The sequence below is a fragment of the Ambystoma mexicanum genome, chromosome 3q (assembly GCF_040938575.1).
Source record: "Ambystoma mexicanum isolate Mex_15411 chromosome 3q, UKY_AmexF1_1, whole genome shotgun sequence".
NCBI classification, from domain to species: domain Eukaryota; kingdom Metazoa; phylum Chordata; class Amphibia; order Caudata; family Ambystomatidae; genus Ambystoma; species Ambystoma mexicanum.
The window spans coordinates 1,257,792,446-1,257,805,943 of record NC_090926.1 but is presented as its reverse complement, the minus strand read 5'-3'; the positions used below and the strand labels follow the sequence as shown (position 1 = coordinate 1,257,805,943).

The 13,498-nt window shown below is 45.9% G+C and overlaps 1 protein-coding gene across 1 annotated transcript in view; it reads left to right on the top strand.

Moving 5' to 3' along the window:
- Window positions 1–13,498, top strand: part of LOC138447847 (potassium channel subfamily T member 2-like) — a 1,314,520-nt gene that overhangs the window by 1,253,980 nt on the left and 47,042 nt on the right. The window lies entirely within an intron of this gene.

The following is a 13,498-nucleotide window of genomic DNA, read 5'->3' as shown; positions in this document are numbered from 1 at the left end:
CACTGATTATGTGCACTTTTAAAGAATATTTGCCACTTCTTTATCCAACAGCCTTTTATTCAAAGAAACACATGATTGCTCTTATTGTAATAATCACAACACCTTGCAATATTTCTTTAAAGTGTGCTGTTGCTACCTCATTGACTCTTACCAACTCATCTTCACCCCCAACACACAACAGAGGAGTGAGGAGGCACCTTTCTAAAAAGTAGTCACCTTCTTGGGCACTTTCCTAAAGACTCTTAAGGATTGTAAAGAATTGTGTTCTTCTATAGAACTCCACACAAAAAAAGAAAAAACTGCAATTTGCGTTTGTCCATTTTTAAAACTGCACCCATTTATGTAATACATGTGTGTCCTTATTTAAAGGGTTTTACACAAGCACTTAAATCAATATGCTCACTTCTGGAAGGAAACATGATTCCATTATATTTTTAAAGAACACGGTGGACTCTTTAAAATACTCCTGTGCACGTATTAAAATAATCCTTTTTTAAATGACCTTCTGCAATTTGTAAGCAATGCTGCAACTTCTTGTAGCAGGCCTGGGCTCGTTCTAAAGAGCTGCACTTTTTAAGAATTCTCCACCCGTTTTTTAAAGAACACATTTTTTAGGAATTCACATGTGGCTGTCAATAATCAAATAGTTTTGTTTTAAGAGCTCCGTACATTTCCTAGAGAAGTCCGAATTTTTTAAGAGGTTTTCACAAACTTGTCTAAATAATCCTGCTCACTGTTTTAACAATTGAAAGTTCTGTACACTTTTCTAAAATAATGTCATGCAGGTGGGTTAGATGCAGTCAATACATCACCAGGGGCCAGATTACAGAAACGTTGCCCCAGCGCAAGTGCAAAGGTGCAGAGCATTAGCACGAGGGCTAAGTTTGGCCAATTTCTAAAAACAAAGTGACATGTCAGAAAACCATTGCACCAGACAAGTGCCGTTTGGCATGGTATAAGCCCCAGGGCACACATTTCCCTAGTGCAAAGGATATACATTTTTGTGCCAGGGCAAAGTTTGCCCTAGTGTTAATGTGGAATGGTGTTGGCACTACGACACATTGATTTTATTTTTTGATTTAAGAACAGAAAGTAGCCAGCGTAAAAGAGGAACAAACTGTGGAAGGAAGACCAAACCAGAGTTCCGGAGCCAAAAGAGCGAATTAACGAAAATAAGAGGACGAGGAACTCTCAGTCAAAACTGATATGAAGATCCATGTGTCTGATGGAACATAAATTGACATCAAAGAGAAAAGATAACGGGGCAAGACCATGGATTCTCTTAAATACAATGCAGAGGAAACACAACTGGAGTGCGGGGAGGAGCAGGACAAAGAAACCAATGAAGTACCGTGGGAGATGTGGGAAGCGGCAGAGCAGCGGAATTAAAGAGAGACTCATGAGAAGCAAGGGCATAGCCGGGCAGACCCACCAGAGAAGAGAAACAGTAGTCAAGGCATGAGAATGCCATTCTGAGGATGAGTTCTCAACGGCCGAGAAGGTAAGAAAAGGTCCAGTTCTCTGCATATTGTAGAGGCGATGGAAGCCGGACCGAACAGGAAAAGAAATATGACGAGAGAAGGAAAGAGACGAGTCAACGGTAGCAACTACACCAAGTGTGGAAGTCGACCAGGAGAGAGCCTGGTTAAAAGAAATGGATGAACGAGGAGGCCGCCATGAGAAGAAGGAGCAGACAAAGAAGACACGCTCGCCTGCACTGTAAGGACTAAGAGTAAGCATCCAAAGCCAGGCAGAAATAGGCGAATGGCGTGAATTAGGATAAGAGCAAAACAGGAAAAGATTTGGGAATAATCAGCATGGAAATAACATGAAAAGCCAAAAGACTGAATAATAGAAAATAGTAGACAGGTGTTTTTAAAAAAATGTTTTATTGTTGTATTCATGGTTTACAGGAAACCTTACACAACACAAAAACAAAATCTAAAAAAGAAAAGAATTCTTAGGATACACTCCACATTTGTAAAGTTCATACAATGATTTGTTTTTTTATCCAGTTCATTTATAAGACGTTTTAAAAAAAATATTCAGTGCTAAAATGAGAGAAACATTAGTACCCCACAAAAACTGACACCATAACAGGTTTGCAGACACATTCATGCTGTTACCATTTATATCCTTGAAACAAGAAAACCTGGACATCAGGATGTCTCAAGGTTTCAGGAGTGTCTACTACACCACATCAGCAAAGTATGGACACATAATAACCGGACGTCTCAAGGTTTCAGTAGTGTCTACTACACCACATCAGCAAAGTATGGACACATGATAACCGGACGTCTCAAGGTTTCAGTAGTGTCTACTATACCACATCAGCAAAGTATGGACACATGATAACCGGACGTCTCAAGGTTTCAGTAGTGTCTACTACACCACATCAGCAAAGTATGGACACATGATAACCGGACGTCTCAAGGTTTCAGTAGTGTCTACTACACCACATCAGCAAAGTATGGACACATGATAACCGGACGTCTCAAGGTTTCAGTAGTGTCTACCATACCACATCAGCAAAGTATGGACACATGATAACCGGACGTCTCAAGGTTTCAGTAGTGTCTACCATACCACATCAGCAAAGTATGGACACATGATAACCGGACGTCTCAAGGTTTCAGGAGTGTCTACCACACCACATCAGCAAAGTATGGACACATGATAACCGGACGTCTCAAGGTTTCAGTAGTGTCTACTATACCACATCAGCAAAGTATGGACACATGATAACCGGACGTCTCAAGGTTTCAGTAGTGTCTACCATACCACATCAGCAAAGTATGGACACATAATAACCGGACGTCTCAAGGTTTCAGTAGTGTCTACTACACCACATCAGCAAAGTATGGACACATGATAACCGGACGTCTCAAGGTTTCAGTAGTGTCTACTATACCACATCAGCAAAGTATGGACACATGATAACCGGACGTCTCAAGGTTTCAGTAGTGTCTACCATACCACATCAGCAAAGTATGGACACATGATAACCGGACGTCTCAAGGTTTCAGGAGTGTCTACCACACCACATCAGCAAAGTATGGACACATGATAACCGGACGTCTCAAGGTTTCAGTAGTGTCTACTACACCACATCAGCAAAGTATGGACACATAATAACCGGACGTCTGGACACATAATAACCGGACGTCTCAAGTTTTCAGTAGTGTCTACTACACCACATCGGCAAAGTATGGACACATAATAACCGGACGTCTCAAGGTTTCAGTAGTGTCTACTACACCACATCGGCAAAGTATGGACACATAATAACCGGACGTCTCAAGGTTTCAGTAGTGTCTACTACACCACATCGGCAAAGTATGGACACATAATAACCGGACGTCTCAAGGTTTCAGTAGTGTCTACTACACCACATCGGCAAAGTATGGACACATAATAACCGGACGTCTCAAGGTTTCAGTAGTGTGTACTACACCACATCGGCAAAGTATGGACACATAATAACCGGACGTCTCAAGGTTTCAGTAGTGTCTACTACACCACATCGGCAAAGTATGGACACATAATAACCGGACGTCTCAAGGTTTCAGTAGTGTCTACTACACCACATCAGCAAAGTATGGACACATAATAACCGGACGTCTCAAGGTTTCAGTAGTGTCTACTACACCACATCAGCAAAGTATGGACACATAATAACCGGACGTCTCAAGGTTTCAGTAGTGTCTACTACACCACATCGGCAAAGTATGGACACATAATAACCCGACGTCTCAAGGTTTCAGTAGTGTCTACTACACCACATCGGCAAAGTATGGACACATAATAACCCGACGTCTCAAGGTTTCAGTAGTATCTACTACACCACATCGGCAAAGTATGGAAACATAATAACCGGACGTCTCAAGGTTTCAGGAGTGTCTACTACACCACATCGGCAAAGTATGGACACATAATAACCGGACGTCTCAAGGTTTCAGGAGTGTCTACTACACCACATCGGCAAAGTATGGACAAATAATAACCGGACGTCTCAAGGTTTCAGGAGTGTCTACTACACCACATCGGCAAAGTATGGGCACATATTAACCGGACGTCTCAACGTTTCAGGAGTGTCTACTACACCACATCGGCAAAGTATGGACACATATTAACCGGACGTCCCAAGGTTTCAGTAGTGTCTACTACACCACATCGGCAAAGTATGGACACATAATAACCGGACGTCTCAAGGTTTCAGTAGTGTCTACTACACCACATCAGCAAAGTATGGAAACATAATAACCAGACGTCTCAAGGTTTCAGGAGTGTCTACTACACCACATCAGCAAAGTATGGACACATAATAACCAGACGTCTCAAGGTTTCAGGAGTGTCTACTACACCACATCAGCAAAGTATGGACACCTATTAACCAGACGTCTCAAGGTTTCAGGAGTGTCTACTACACCACATCAGCAAAGTATGGACACATAATAACCAGACGTCTCAAGGTTTCAGGAGTGTCTTCTACACCACATCAGCAAAGTATAAACACACAATAACCAGACGTCTCAAGGTTTCAGTAGTGTCTTCTACACCACATCAGCAAAGTATGGACACACAATAATGGACACACAATAACCAGACGTCTCAAGGTTTCAGTAGTGTCTACTACACCACATCAGCAAAGTATGGACACATAATAACTGGACGTCTCAAGGTTTCATTAGTGTCTACTAGACAACATCAGCAAAGTATGGACACATAATAACCATACGTCTCAAGGTTTCAGGAGTGTCTACTACACCACATCACCAAAGTATGGACACATAATAACCAGACATCTCAAGGTTTCAGGAGTGTGTACTTGTCATGCCATCATTTTCAAGAAGGATTTCCTGGCGGCTAGGAGACCGATGGCAGCTTCACCGCCATTAGAATGTTCCACGCTTGTGCTTCCACTTCCTGTTTTTTCCTTCTAGTCTTTCGTTCTACTCCTCTGTTTCCGTATTTAGCTCCTCCCCTTTGTTTGGTCCGGCGCGTTGCAACTTTTTTGCGTTAACACTCCATACCCGCTTTTAGCTCCACTCTCTGTTCGCCTCTTCTTGCTGCCTTACCGGTCCCTGTCCGGTTCCTTTCATCTTGTTTTTTCCTCTTTTGTCTTGTTTGCTTTTCCTACCCTTGGCGCCTTGCTAGCTCCCTCTCCGCTTTTCAACGCTCCGCTTGTTTTCCCTTTCATACTCCTTGTTCCAGCCTTCCTTTCTCCTTCGCCCCCTCGGCTCCTCCTCGGCTGGTTGCTTTCTTTATTATCTTACCCCTTACCTTTACTTTTCTTCCTATGGTCCTTTCGTCTTGCTCTCCTTTGGCTCCAGCCGCCTGTCTTCCGCTCTGTGTTTTTTTTTCTTCCGCTTCATTACATTTTCCCGCATTCCAGCTATCTACATTCCACTCCCTCCTCTCCAAGCTACACGTGATCATTGGGTTGTTCACTATTCTATTTCACCTTCGGAAGCTGAATTATCTTGGACTCATTTAATATCCAGAATCCACTATTCCTCGGACTCCATACCTACCTCAAGTTGAAAGTACAGCTCCTCGACAAATAGGCTCAACTATAAGAGAGGTTTTTTTTAGCATCAGCTTTTTTCCTCTCTTTTCGGCTTCTTCGGGAGGGGGTCCCTTGCATTCCTGTTCCTTCGGGGAGAGAGGATGGCTTCTTACCGCAGAAGGCCGTTTCTCTTCACAAAAAAGAAAACTTCAAGGAGAAAGGGGCGAAGACACGAGTCATCATCAGAAGATTCAGGTGAGGAGGAAGGGAATCAGGGTCAAAATAGTACCGATTCTGAGGAATCCTGTGATATATTTGACAATCTTGACACTACTACACCACATCAGCAAAGTATGGACGCATAATAACCGGACGTCTCAAGGTTTCAGTAGTGTCTACTACACGACATCAGACGTCTCAAGGTTTCAGTAGTGTCTACTACACCACATCAGCAAAGTATGGACGCATAATAACCGGACGTCTCAAGGTTTCAGTAGTGTCTACTACACCACATCAGACGTCTCAAGGTTTCAGTAGTGTCTACTACACCACATCAGCAAAGTATGGACGCATAATAACCGCACGTCTCAAGGTTTCAGTAGTGTCTACTACACCACATCAGCAAAGTATGGACGCATAATAACCGGACGTCTCAAGGTTTCAGTAGTGTCTACTACACGACATCAGACGTCTCAAGGTTTCAGTAGTGTCTACTACACCACATCAGCAAAGTATGGACGCATAATAACCGCACGTCTCAAGGTTTCAGTAGTGTCTACTACACCACATCAGCAAAGTATGGACGCATAATAACCGCACGTCTCAAGGTTTCAGTAGTGTCTACTACACCACATCAGACGTCTCAAGGTTTCAGTAGTGTCTACTACACCACATCAGCAAAGTATGGACACATAATAACCGGACGTCTCAAGGTTTCAGTAGTGTCTACTACACCACATCAGCAAAGTATGGACGCATAATAACCGGACGTCTCAAGGTTTCAGTAGTGTCTACTACACCACATCAGCAAAGTATGGACACATAATAACCAGACGTCTCAAGGTTTCAGTAGTGTCTACTACACCACATCAGCAAAGTATGGACACATAATAACCAGACGTCTCAAGGTTTCAGTAGTGTCTACTACACCACATCAGCAAAGTATGGACACATAATAACCCGACGTCTCAAGGTTTCAGTAGTGTCTACTACAGCACATCAGCAAAGTATGGACACATAATAACCAGACGTCTCAAGGTTTCAGTAGTGTCTACCATACCACATCAGCAAAGTATGGACGCATAATAACCAGACGTCTCAAGGTTTCAGTAGTGTCTACTATACCACATCAGCAAAGTATGGACACATAATAACCCGACGTCTCAAGGTTTCAGTAGTGTCTACTACACCACATCAGCAAAGTATGGACACATAATAACCCGACGTCTCAAGGTTTCAGTAGTGTCTACTACACCACATCAGCAAAGTATGGACGCATAATAACCCGACGTCTCAAGGTTTCAGTAGTGTCTACTACACCACATCAGCAAAGTATGGACGCATAATAACCAGACGTCTCAAGGTTTCAGTAGTGTCTACTATACCACATCAGCAAAGTATGGACACATAATAACCCGACGTCTCAAGGTTTCAGTAGTGTCTACTACACCACATCAGCAAAGTATGGACACATAATAACCCGACGTCTCAAGGTTTCAGTAGTGTCTACTACACCACATCAGCAAAGTATGGACGCATAATAACCGGACGTCTCAAGGTTTCAGTAGTGTCTACTATACCACATCAGCAAAGTATGGACACATAATAACCAGACGTCTCAAGGTTTCAGTAGTGTCTACTATACCACATCAGCAAAGTATGGACACATAATAACCAGACGTCTCAAGGTTTCAGTAGTGTCTACTACACGACATCAGCAAAGTATGGACACATAATAACCAAACGTCTCAAGGTTTCAGTAGTGTCTACTACACGACATCAGCAAAGTATGGACACATAATAACCAAACGTCTCAAGGTTTCAGTAGTGTCTACTATACTACAGACTCTACAATTAGAATGGGGTTGAGGGTCCATTAAGAATCTTCCCAGTGCTTTGTCCTCTCATTTGTCTGGAGCTGATTGAGCCTAAACCGCATGTCAGTCACGAGACCGACGTATAAATAACAATAAAATGATGGACAGAACTCCATATAGACACAATAACATTTAAAGCACATTATCAGACGTGCGGGTCAGGAGTAGCCAGAAGAGGGTCAACCATCAGCGTTCCCCTGGCTACCAGATCGATCCAGTACCTGGACCCACATAGCTTGCCAATGCACTCCGAGCAACCCCTCTTTTCCAGTCTGGAACCCACACACTGCTCCACTGAAGCACCACAATCCTGATATGCACCTCCCGCAGCTCTTCCACTGCACCCGCAGCCCAACCTCCAGCATCTCCTGTTAGTACACGTGGGGGCCTCACTTATCTGTTACTGCTGCTCAATCCAGGCTTACAGTACCCCTATTACTCCAGTTGGTAGGACCCAAACATCTCCCCAGTGGAATAGAGGGGCTGTGGCAGGAGGGGAAAAGTCTGTATTCATTTACTGAGTGCCTTGCTGACGTGGCACAGCTCAGGAGGATCCCTGCCCTATGTCCTGGTGTGTAAGGTGCAGACGTACCCTGTCATGAAATCTGGCTACACCACTGCATCTCTGTCAATATGTACACATTTATTTATATATACAGGAGAAACAATGCTCTGTTGATCACAAAAGAACTTACAATAGATAAGAGACCAGATTTGACAGGAAGCAGTGAGTTTCTTAGAATGGCTGACTTTGAGGATCATTCTGACCAGGTTCTGAAGGGGAGTAAATTAAACAGTCACCGGGGACAATACATGGGTGGACCTAGAAAGATTAATGATGATGAACATTTGACATTTTAAGTGCGGGTAGGCAGTGGCATGCACCTTAGTTCTTGACATCAGCCTCCCTGTTTCTCTAGAATAAACTCCCACCCACAAACTATGAAGCAGCAAAGGCAGTCACAGCATATGCCTCCCCCACATGGAGCAGGTACAGCACAGAGAACAGCAGTGTATGCTTCACTCCCAAGTAACTAGAGCACAAGAAGCAGCAGTGCCAGCTACCCCACACACACAGCAAGCAAACAAAGGGCCGAAGCAGTGCCGGGTGTCCTGACACACAGCAAGTACAGAACAGGCAAAAGCAGGGCAAGGTTCCCCCACACACAGCAAGTACAGAACAGGCAGAAGCAGTGCCAGCTACCCCACACACACAGCAAGCAAACAAAGGGCCGAAGCAGTGCCGGGTGTCCTGACACACAGCAAGTACAGAACAGGCAAAAGCAGTGTAGGGTTCCCCCACACACAGCAAGTACAGTACAGAAAGAAGCAGTGCAAGGTTCCCCCACACACAGCAAGTACAGTACAGACAGAAGCAGTGCAAGGTTCCCCCACACACAGCAAGTACAGTACAGAAAGAAGCAGTGCAAGGTTCCCCCACACACAGCAAGTACAGTACAGACAGAAGCAGTGCAAGGTTCCCCCACAAAAAGCAAGTACAATACAGACAGAAGCAGTGCAAGCTGCCTCCACACACAGCAAGCACCCTACAGACAGAAGCAGTGCTGGGTGCCCTGACACACAGCAAGTACAGTGCAGACAGAAGCAGTGCATGGTTCCCTCACAAACAGTAAGTACAATACAGACAGAAGCAGTGCCAGCTGCCTCCACACACGGCAAGCACCCTACAGACAGAAGCAGTGCCAGCTAACCCATACACACAGCAAGCAAACAAAGGGCCGAAGCAGTGTTGGGTGTCCTGACACACAGCAAATACAGAACAGGCAAAATCAGTGTAAGGTTCCCCCACACACAGCAAATACAGTACAGACAGAAGCAGTGCAAGGTTCCCCCACACACAGCAAGCACAGACCAAAACAACATAAGAAGGACCTAGGTTTTCTTTGGAAAAAGAGGTTAGGGTCGTTGCTCTTATAATAACCGAAAAATATATGAAAAAAGATCCCAACACCTCTTGACTGTATCCACTCCCTTTACCTAGAAGAAAGAACCACCAGTTGTTACTCAAGACTCACTAGACATACACAGGTACTACAATTTACACGAAATGACTATACAACTATGTAACGTGAATGATGTAGTGGGGATCAATATATTATATAACCACCCCTCCACTAATAATCAGTCGATCATATATACAATTCTTAATTTATTTTTTAAAAAGGAAGAAAAGACATAAAATTAATTTACATCAAACATATCCAAAAAGTCATTAAAGTGACATGTGCAAAATCATTTGTATTATACAAAATTCTCAAAATGTGAGATTCTGTTTGCTCAAAAGAATATCAAAACAGGGTTAACCTTACCCTCTAGAATGATACTAATACCTGCTAGCATTCGATTGGATGAAAATTGTGAATGTCTAACACATACAGTTGGGTAACAATACATAGGTCATCAAAATAGACCACAAATGTCTTATTCTAACACCCTGCTAAACTGAGCAGTAAAAAGATTCCCGGCATGTTTCGTTCCTGCATAAGTTAAAAAATAATTCACAGAACTTCTTCAGGGCAAATTCTAATGTCATACACATTTAATATAGACGTTCAGCATATCTTCGCTGGATGTTGAGCATCGAGAATCCCAAGTGGTGATTCTTTAGTTTAATAAATAAACCAATATCGCTGACTCTTTAATGAAGAATGTACATGCGCTAGCGAGAGGCACCTTTTAAGTAGGTGGTGATCGCTGGTAAGCGTAAATGCCGAAATAGTATTCTCTGTGCTCTTCCTCTCTTCCTCTCTGTGCGCGCAAAATGTTGTTTGTCAACTCCTGAGTCTCCAACTCCTGAAACCTTACATTCCGGGATCGTCCTCCTGCACAATGAGACCGGAACCACAGTGTCTTCTTGCTGTGGGAACCCTCTGTGGCACGCGTTTGGCGCACTCATTAAATCAAGTACAGAACAGGCAAAAGCAGTGCAAGGTTCCCCCACACACAGCAAGTACAGTACAGACAGAAACAGTGCATGATTCCCTCACAAACAGCAAGTACAATACAGACAGAAGCGGTGCAAGATGCCTCCACACACAGCAAGCACCCTACAGACAGAAGCAGTGCTGGGTGCCCCGACACACAGCAAGTACGGAACAGGCAAAAGCAGTGCAAGGTACCCCCACACACAGCAAGTACAGTACAGACAGAAACAGTGCATGATTGCCTCACAAACAGCAAGTACAATAGAGACAGAAGCAGTGCAAGATGCCTCCACACACAGCAAGCACCCTCCAGACAGAAAAAGAGCCAGGGTCCCTGACGCACAGCAAGTACAGTACACACTGAATCAATTCAAGCTGCCCCCACCCACACAGCATGCTAAGTAAGGACCGAAGCAGTGCCAGGTACCCTGACACACAGCAAGTACAGTAGACAGAAGCAGTGCCAGGTGCCCCTCCACACACACAGCAAGCACCCTACAGACAGAAGCAGTACCAGGTGCCCTGACACACAGCAAGTACAGTAGACAGAAGCAGTGCCAGGTGCCCCTCCACACACACAGCAAGCCACCTACAGACAGAAGCAGGTGCCCTGACACACAGCAAGTACAGTAGACAGAAGCAGTGCCAGGTGCCCCTCCACACAAACAGCAAGCACCCTACAGACAGAAGCTATACTGGGTGCCCCGAAACACAGCAAGTACAGAACAGGCAAAAGCAGTGCATGATTCCCTCACAAACAGCAAGTACAATACAGACAGAAGCAGGGCAAGCTGCCTCCACACACAGCAAGCACAGCAGACAGAAGCAGTGTCAGGTGCCCCTCCACACACACAGCAAGCACCCGACAGACAGGTGCAGGGGCAGGTGCTCTGACACACAGCAAGTACAATAGACAGAAGCAGTGCCAGGTGCCCCTCCACACACAGAGCAAGCACCCTACAGACAGGTGCACTGGCAGGTGCCCCTCCACACACAGAGCAAGCACCCGACAGACGGGATCCAGTAAGCAGGAGGAGGAGCCAATCAGAGGTAGCTAGCTTATCAGTGGTCAGATTTTGCCCTGGCATTGCCATCTCATTTTCGGGCGTTCCCTAGATTGTTTGCCCGCAGTCTGAGTGTCTAGAACTTAGATCGACTAAAAGGTTAAGGTCATCACACGAGCACACGGTCATCACACAGGCACATGGTCATCACACAGACACAAGGTCATCACGCAGGCACATGATCATCACACAGACACAAGGTCATCACACAGGCACAAGGTCATCACAAGCACAAGGTCATCACACAGGCACAAGGTCATCACAGGCACACGGTCATCACACAGGCACAAGGTGAGCACAGACACAAGGTCATCACAAGCACACGGTCATCACACAGGCACAAGGTCATCACAGGCACAAGGTCATCACACAGGCACAAGGTCATCACACAGGCACATGGTCATCACAGGCACACGGTCATCACACAGGCACACGGTCATCACACAGGCACAAGGTCAGCACAGACACAAGGTCATCACAAGCACACGGTCATCACACAGGCACAAGGTCATCACAGGCACAAGGTCATCACACAGGCACACGGTCATCACAGGCACAAGGTCAGCACAGACACAAGGTCATCACAAGCAAACGGTAATCACATAGGCACAAGGTCATCACAGGCACACGGTCATCACACAGGCACACGGCAATCACACCCTAAAGGCCGGCACGACGTCTTGAGGCATGTGTCAGCCTGCACTGGAAACATGCATGCGAGATGGCGGTGCATCACACGTGGGACGGGTTATTGCCATGGCAGAGGTGTCATGTTATTGCCCCCCAGATGCCAAGGGATGTAGCTCAGCTATACGCCAGATAGAGGGGCGCGCTGGCAGCACTCCCTTCTTTCCCGCATGAGCAGAGAGGCCCCTCCCCACCCAGGTCCCATACCGGGGCGTGCTCCCATCAGCCCCTGCGCAGTATTGCGCTCTGGGAAGTATGCAAGAGGGTTCATCAGCCACATGCAGAAGTTACATGTCACACCGTCAGCCAGTGCAAGCTGTGTGCCGTGCCCGCTGCCTGGTTTTCGTGTGGCAGCGTGCTCTGGAGCTAAAGCCACACTCGGGGTATCCAGCTGCTGTGTGCATTCTTGATGCAGGAGTTTCGTGAGGGCTGCAAGTGTTGTGCACGCATGCGCATTATGCCCTCAGCAGGATTCGGAGTTCAGTGTCAGCAGGGACTATTGGCATGCTCACGTGTCTTCTCATCAGTAACTTGCCATGTCAGTTCCATGATCTTCGATTGGCTGAATAATGACCGACCTCCCTTCCTTTATCCCCCATCCCTTCCTCTCGCTATCTTCCCTTCCTGTCTCTACCTTCCACCATTCTCCTCCCTCCCTTCTCTCCTTGTTTCTCCCTCCCTCCTCCATCTCCCTCTTCTCTTCCTGTCACTCCCTCCCATCCCACCCCCTCCATGCCTGTCCTTCTCAATCCACCCCATCTCTCAATCCCTCCTCTCCCTCCCTACCTCCGCCTCCTTTTTATCCCTTTCCTTCCTCCCTGTCCATACCTCTGCCTCTCCCTTCTTTCCCTTCCTGTCTCTCCATCCCTTCCCATCTCGGTCTCTCCATATTTCCCTCCATGCCTCCATCCATCGTTCTTCCCTGTCTTTCCCTACCTCCCTTCCCCTCCTGTCTCTCTCTTCCCTCCCTGTCTCTCCTCTCTTCCCCACTGTCTCTCCTCTCTTCCCCACTGTCTCCCTCTCCCTCCCTCCAAATCTCTCTCTCCCTTCCCATCTGTTTGTCCCTTCCTGCCTTCCCTCCCCGTCTTTCCTCCCCTTTCCATCTCTGTCTCCGCCTCCCTTCTCTCCCTATCTTTACTTCCCTTCACGCCTCTCTGTCTCTAACACACTTCACTCACTCTCCTTCTTTCCCTTTCC